This window comes from Cricetulus griseus, chromosome 2 (genome assembly GCF_003668045.3).
Source record: "Cricetulus griseus strain 17A/GY chromosome 2, alternate assembly CriGri-PICRH-1.0, whole genome shotgun sequence".
NCBI classification, from domain to species: Eukaryota; Metazoa; Chordata; class Mammalia; order Rodentia; family Cricetidae; genus Cricetulus; species Cricetulus griseus.
The window spans coordinates 341,505,641-341,512,541 of record NC_048595.1 but is presented as its reverse complement, the minus strand read 5'-3'; the positions used below and the strand labels follow the sequence as shown (position 1 = coordinate 341,512,541).

The window sequence follows — 6,901 nt, the reverse complement described above, 5'->3', positions numbered from 1 at the left end:
TATAATTTTGAAATTTCATTGGGTGCAACTTTCCTGCCACTTATAGAAGACACCACCTCAAAGCAGGTATCCTACCCCCTGAGTCTTACAAAGTATCAATTAGGGTAGGTACCTCAGGGCCAATTATTTGACTGCTGCCTTTTGGAGAGTAGCAGAGCTTCCAAATAGAATACAGAGAGTGTTGAATCTCTGTCCCCCTGATCCCCCCCCCTCCGTGTGTGTGTGTGTGTGTGTGTGTGTGTGTGTGTGTGTGTGTGTGTGTTGGGGGCAGGGGAGATTGAATAGAGTAAGTAGAGGTTGGCAGTAGAGAACCAAGGTGCCTGTGTACTTGTTCCTTTTTTTTTTGTTTGATTTTGAGACAGAGGCTCACTATGTAGCTCGGGCTAGTCTCAAACTTGTGACAGGCTTCCTGATGCAGCCTCTGGACTGTTTCTTTATTCTTTTGCAGAGCATCAAATTTGTGCCTAATTCATGTTGCAAAGCTGTTGAGACCTCCCTTAGAAGCTTGAATTTACAAGGTAGATAGAGAAATGCTGCCACTGTGGAAAACTGACTGTGAGCTAAGGAGTCAGTACATGGATCTTCAAGCTACAACTAATTGCATAGTGAGTAGACTTCAATCTAGACTGTTTTCTCCCTCTGTAAAATGGATGACTTATGGCCATTTCCAACTTAGGCAAGGAACACTAGGGCAGTCTATCTATATACTTACACTCCTTCCCCCAAGACCTTCTCTGCTTTTCTTCAATGTGGAAAAACTGAATTAATCAACTAATGAGTCCTTGTAAACATTGATGGGTTTAACAGAAACAAATGGAAGTGTGGAATTTTGGGCTCCTATGAGCAGCAAGGTTGGGAGTGGGGCTCCTCATTTTACATCTTAGGAGTTCACTCACTTCACTCAATCCCTGCTGAAACTTCAATTCAATGAGCAGCAGGGTTGGGGGTCCTTATTTTACATTTTAGGGTGCCACCCACTTTACTCAATCCCAGCCGTATCTAGCTGTAACTTCAATTCAAAGGTCTCAAACCTAAATTGGGAAGAAGTCTTGCGGGTGTTCAGCTCATCCCAGTGGCTGCCCTGCCCCTAGCAAGTTGTGAGGACTTAGGTAACTGCTGGCCTCCCAGCCTCTATCTACTTCTCTGCTCATTTCCAACTTTATCTACTTGTCTCACTCTGTTTGAGATACAGTGTGAATAGATAAGGTAATAAACCAGATTTTCAGAGTTTGTAAATTTCTCTCTGGGAATAATTTGTATCATTCTTGTTCTTCTCAGCCAGAGGGGTAAGATTGAGTAAATTACTGCCCCTGCCAGCACTGCACTGTGTGGAAGCATACTGATCTGAAAGCGTTCATGCCTCTCTGTAGGCCACGAGCCCACTGGTGGGGCATCATTTGCACTGACATGCCATATGCGCAGTGCTGGGAGCTTCTTGAGAGTCTGCTCCAGAAGCATAAAGAATTAATAGTACACAAAGCACCTTAGCAGGCTGATGTTCAAAGAGCCCACCATGTAAAGAGGTCTCTGAGTGATTCTGTGAGGTACAGCACCAATCCTGGCATTGAGAAGGTTATCTATGACTTCTTTGACAAGGATCAATCAGATCACCTAACCATCTACTAATTTTCATGAGGTTCCTGGGATCACTTTATGAGACTCATTTTCCCCAGGAGTGAAACTTCAATTCAATTATTTCATCCCTTCCAGTCATCCTCTCTTCACTGAAGTGATGTGGCTTACTTCGACCCTCTTTTTGTTTGTTTTGTTTTGTTCTTTTTTTTTTTTTTTTTTTTTTTTTTTTTTTTTTTTTGCGCGGCCGTGCTTTTTCTCCCATGGCTACATTTCGTCTTCCTAAAAGTGGTGGTTTTTGTTTCTCCATCCCCAGTGAAATTTAGACCATCATTTCTCCAGTATGAGCTTAGCACTTAGTGTGTTGGCAGAATGACTTTGCTATGTGAAAATTAATGGCAGAATAATGGGAAGGGGATTTCAGAAATTGGGAAGGGAAAGCTTAAGAAGTAGGGTGAATATGAGTCTCTGTTCTGCAATGTTGGGTAGGGAGAGTAGCAGTTAAATATGAATATTTAATTTAATTGGAATAATTAATAAAGTGCAACTAATTTAAATAACAATCAATCAATAAATTAATTTAATCTGACTAAATAATGTGATATTGTTTATTTAAAAATATAGACTCAGGAGTGGGCTGGAGACATGGTTCAGTTATTTAAAAGCTGGATGGAGAAACTATTAAAGAAGACATCCAAAACTGACCTTTGGTGTACACACACACACACACACACACACACACACACACACACACACACTCAGGAACACTGTATATTGAAGTTATCCATGTCAAAGTGGTCACCTAAGAGATCAATTCCATCTAACTATGCAGCTGTCACTCAAAACACTTTTCTGATATGTATCTGATATGTATACATAGCAGTTTAGTCATCCAACAAATGCCCCCAGGCATACTTCTTTTTATAAGATTCTGAGTTGGCAGTTTACAGGACTCATAAAAGTATGAGCCAGTATCTACATATCAATTGGGAATGCTACCTTGCTGTTGAGGATGGGTTTAATTTCTGACTTGAACCAAATCCTCTGAAATCAACTCTAGAGGAAGAGGATTTTACAGACTGCTCTTGTGGCATGGTTTGGTGGTAAATTGCAGTAATGCAGCTTTATGTTTCTTCTTTTTTCTTTTCTTTAAAAAATTTGTTTTTTGCAACTATGTTCTTTGTCCTGTGACTACAGTTCCTTGCACTAAAACTGGTGGTATTTGCTTCTCCATACCATAATTTGAACTGGAATGAGGACTTACTGTGGACAGTAGAATGCAAAAGTATCGAGGGTGTACCCATTTGAGTCAAGCACCATGAGGTTGACATGTCTCTGCTTGTCTTTTAAAACTTCTGTTGTTGCCTTGAGAGCACTCCTGGGCTAGCCTGCTGGAAGCTGTGAGATATGTGAAGCAGAATGGTGGTCTGTTACGATAAATCTCTCCGCCAAAAACCGCCTGAGCCCTACCGCCACATGGGTGGTCTCCGCCAGCCGCCTGAGTTCTGCCTGCCACGTGGATGGACAAAATAATACAGAGACTTATATTAGGTACAAATGCTGCTTGGCCAATGACTAGGATTCTCATCTGCTAGCTCAGTCTTAATTATCATAAATCTATATATTTTATAAGACTTATCTTATTGGACACCTTTTATTGGCATCCTCCCTTGCCAGTGGATCACATCACAAATCTGGAGGAAGAGAGTAGGGGAAAAAGGGACCACTTCTTGCTTGTCCTTCCTTAAATATCTCCCTGCTATGTCACTTCCTGCCTGCATCACCACTTCTTTACTACATTTCCCAGAATCCTATTTGACTCCTAGTCCCACCTAACATGCTACCTCATTGGCCAAACAGTACTTTATTCAACAATCAATAAGATGAACATACACACAAGTACATTCCCATCAGTGGTCCATGTTTTTTTAGCCAAGGTCAGTTTAAGGTAAGCTGAGAGTCATTTGACCTTTCTCCTTTACCCCAATATATGTGTGGTGAAGATCAGCAGGGACCAATCAGTCCCTGGCCTCTCTGGGTAGATGAATAGTAAACACTTGTATGCCACTAGGGTTTTGTGGTTGCTACACAGCATTGCCATGAGAGTAGCTAACTGATACAGCTTATATGCTGATTACAGAACTAGAACTCTCAGTGTTGAACTACCATACTATTCCTGTAACAAGTGAATGATGCCTCCAGGTGACTATTTTCTAGAAACACATTTGGGTGTTTTTGGGCATCCTTCCTGTGTCCTGTGTCCTGTACTTTCATGTTCACTCAACTGAACTATGGCTCTGTTAGACAAAATGTTTTGTGAGGGCAGGGACCACATCTTGCTCTTTTGCCTCCTTGATGTCTTATCACATAGACAGCAACTCCTAGCACGTAAAAGAATGAAGGAGCAGCTTAGAAGGCAGATCTTGAATCAGGTGTTTTATTAATTCTAGTTTAAGATCATATCTAATGTGTAACATGCAATCTTAAAACATAATTAGCAGTTAATTAGTGCAATCACTGGATGAGGGTACACACAAACACAGGTCACCTTTCATTTTCAGTTAAAAAAGAGTCCATCCCTCACGTCATCATCAAACCTTTGTCCCCCAGGTAACACAGTGCCTGGCTTCCTATTTTTTTTCCCAGAGAATATACTATCGTTAAAATGAGGTGTTTATGTAGGAGAGAAAATAACATTTTCAGACATTACTTAAAAGAAATGTCTGCACATTTTACAGTTCCTTTTCTGTTGGGCAGTAGGGGCCGGTTGGATGCAGCCTGATACTTTGCTTGTGTGTCTCAATGGCTTTCCCACTGAGCTTGTTCCCTTTTGATCCAGCAACTTCTTCCTCAGCCTGTGAAAAGGTCAAAACTGCTGGAATCAATGCAGCTGTTTGTGTTTATTCTGTTGCTGTATACTTCTATCACATGAGATGGCAGTCCAGCTCCAGGGGCCTGGCAGTCATCACAGAGCCAGACAGTGATAAGGCTAAAAACACAAAGTTCTCTAGGTAAGGGAGCAGGAGTTCTGAAACACTAAAACTTTGCACTTGGAGAATCCATGACCTCATTATGATGGCAGGTAGTGATGCGGTGAATATAATCTTAATTAAAAAATCTTAGGCAACTCTTTAGTGACCAGGAAATTGTTTCTGCTTTATAACACCAAAAAGAGTTACAATTGGTAAAACTGTTGACATGCTCTGGAATTAAGCTGCCATTGTTCAAGGACTCTTTAGATGAGGCTTGAATCTGACAACTTGTAGAGGCTCAGTGAAGTAGTTTAATCCAGAGCCATAATAATGTGAAAAACATTTTCAGATAAATCTTAGAAGATTGTAGACTCTGAGCATGTATGGGCTAAAGATATATATGTAAGTATAAATATATACGACATATGTCATTTAAATATACTTTTCCTCATAGTTCATGAACTTTCAGTTTCATTTAATTTGTTCTTTTTTTCCTTTTTCTCTTTCTTCCTTCCTTCCTTCCTTCCTTCCTTCCTTCCTTCCTTCCTTCCTTCCTTTCTTTCTTTCTTTCTTTTTTTGGTGAGGATAAAACCCAAAGCTTCATATATGCTACACAAGCAATTGAGTGAATTCCATCCTTCAACTAATTTGAGTGTGTGTGCATGCTTGTGTGTGTACATACGTGTGTGCTCAGGGGTATGTCCATGTATGTATGCACTTCTGTGGTAGTCAGAATGTCAACACTGGGTGTCTTTCTCTGTCACTCTCCTCTTTGTTCTTTTGAGACAGAGTTTCTCACTGAAATTTGAACTCACCTATTAGCCAGACAGGCTGGCCAGTGAGCCCCCAGAATCCACTGATTCCTGCCTCCCCAGGTCTAGGATTACCAGCGTGTGCCATAACGCTTGGCTTCTTGTGTGGGTGTTGGGGATCTGAACTTGAGTCCTCATGCTTGTGCACTAAGCACTTAGAGACAGAGCCATCATCCCAGCTCCATCTACTTTTTTTTTTAACCTTTTACTCTCATCTGTATTTACCTTTTAAAGCAGAATGTGATTGGGCACTATATTTCCATTCACAGGCCTTGCTGAGTTACAAGACCTAGGGAAGCTCAGTTTTGTTCTCAGTACTTTGAAAACAAGCTACATGGGGAATTCCTCAGTTGTTTTAGCTTGTGTATTTACTTCTAAGACTAGTACATGTAGAATTGACTATAGGGGATGAAAATTTTAAGATGAAACTTAGGCCATCTTAATTTTTTTCCTTTTAAACATGAAACTATCTTAGAACACTTCCAAGTGACAAATTATTTGGTCTACTAAGGAATCCAGCTCAACAGGTAAACACTGCAGACCACAAAGTTAATAGGTTACATTACATCTTACAACAAATGTTCTACCAACCCATTGAGTCAAACCTAAAGTATCACAGTATCACAAGTGGAAAGAAATTTTATCTTCCTCTTAGTTTTCATGCCACACAAATATTTTAAATGTTAACAAAAATAAATAAAAATCCTAGAAAATATATTATCAGAAGGAATTAACATATAGCTCTGGTGAAGCTTAGTGTACTTCTTCCATGGGTGATGTGTCATCATCTCCTTCCAGGGGTGGCATTTCTTCAGTTACAGCAGCACTGGTATCATCCACAGTAGGACCATCTTCATCAATACCTAGACCAAGCTTGATCATCCTGTAGATCCTATTAGCATGTGTCTGGGGATCTTCCAGACTGAAACCAGAAGACAGGAGTGCACTTTCACACAGCAAGATCACCGGATCCTTCACAGACTTCTCATTCTTGTCAGCCTCTGCCTTTTGTTGTAATGGAGTAGTCAGGGTTTATCTCCAGGTGCTTCTTTGCTGCCATGTAACCCATCGTTAAGTTGTCTCTGAGAGCTTGAGCTTTCACGATTCTCTCCATGATTGCTGTCCACATAGGTAGGGTCTGTGAGACTCTAATAACTAATCTTATCCAGCCAGCTCCATTTACTTACAGGCTGACTCATCATCTTCCCAGCTCCCTTCAACTAATGTTTTTTTTTTTTAATTATCTTCAGTCTTTATTTTTATTTCATTTTTAATTTTTCAACTATTTTTTAAAATATAAGATTCTTTTAAAAATATTTGTCATGTATACAGTGTTCTGGCATGTAGATGGTTGTTAAGATTTGTTGCTGGGAATTGAACTCAGGCCCCCTGGAAGAGCAGCCAGTGTTTTTAACCACTGAGCCATCTCTCCAGCCCCACTTTCAACTAATTTTTAATGAATGAAAAATGTGTATTGGAAAGGCAGCTGTGGTGTTGCAGACCTAAAATCCTAGCCTCTGAGGGGTGCAGTCAAGAAAGATCAGG

At 40.4% G+C, this 6,901-nt stretch overlaps 1 pseudogene; it reads right to left on the bottom strand.

Annotated features, from left to right (window-relative positions):
• Positions 1–6,109: 6,109 nt before the first annotated feature.
• Positions 6,110–6,470, bottom strand: LOC118238198 (annotated as a pseudogene).
• Between the last annotated feature and the right edge of the window lie 431 nt (positions 6,471–6,901).